Source organism: Chiloscyllium plagiosum, chromosome 10 (genome assembly GCF_004010195.1).
Source record: "Chiloscyllium plagiosum isolate BGI_BamShark_2017 chromosome 10, ASM401019v2, whole genome shotgun sequence".
NCBI lineage: Eukaryota > Metazoa > Chordata > Chondrichthyes > Orectolobiformes > Hemiscylliidae > Chiloscyllium > Chiloscyllium plagiosum.
Genome location: NC_057719.1, coordinates 94,706,243 through 94,707,420, shown reverse-complemented (window position 1 = coordinate 94,707,420; position 1,178 = coordinate 94,706,243).

Genomic DNA, 1,178 nt, shown 5'->3' with positions numbered 1-1,178 from the left:
TGAACCTCAATCTCTTCTAGTCTAGATGCAAGTATCTCTGTATCTTCCTCGCCAACATTTTCATTTTCTATAGTGAACACTGTCGAAAAATATTTATTTAGTGCTTCCCCTATCTCCTCTGACTCCACACACAAATTCCCACTATTTTCCTTGATTGGCTCGAATTTAACTCTCGTCATTCTTTTATTCCTGACATACCTATGGAAAGCCTAAGGGTTAACCCTGATCCTATCCGTCAACAACTTCTCATGTCTCCTCCTGGCTCTTCTGAGCTCTCTTTTTAGGTCTTTCCTGACTTCCTTGTAACCCTCAAGTGCCCTAACTGGGTTTTCACATTTTGTCCTAACATAAGCCTTCTTCTTCTTCTTGACCAGGGATTCCTTTTCCTTAGTAAACCACGGCTCACGCGTTCTATATCTTCCTCCCTGTCTGACAGGCACATACTTATCTAGGACACACAGGAGCTTTTCCTTAAATAAGCTCCACATTTTTAATGTGTTCATCCCCTGAAGTTTCCTTCCCCATTCTACGGTTCCTAAATCTTTCCTAATTGCATCGTAATTTCCCTTCCCCCTGCTGTAACTCTTGCTCGGTGGAGTACACCTACCCCTTTCCATCACTAAAGTGAACCTGACAGAATTGTGATCACTGTCTCCAAAGTGCTCACCTACTTCCAAATCTAACACCTGGCCAGGCTCGTTACCCAGTACTAAAGCTAAAGTGGTTTTGTCCCTTGTGGGCCTGACTACAAACTGTGTCAGGCAGCCCTCCTGCACACACTGGACAGAAACTGACCCATCTATAGTACTCATACTGTAGTGATCCCAGTCAATATTTGGATAGTTGAAGTCCCCCATGACAACTACCCTGCCTCTCTCACTCCCATCGAGAATCATCTTTGCTATCCTTTCCTCTACATCTCTGGGACTATTCGGACACCTATAGAAAACTCCCAGCATGGTAACTTCTCCTTTCCTGCTTCTAACCTCAGCCCATACTACCTCAGTTAATGAGTCCCCAAACATCCTTTCTACAACTGTAATATTGTCCCTGATCAACAATGCCACACCTCCCCCTCTTTTACCATCTTCTCTGTTCTTACTGAAACATCTGAATCCCAGAACCTGCAACAACCATTCCTGTCCCTGCTCTATCCATGTCTCCGTAATGGCCACAAC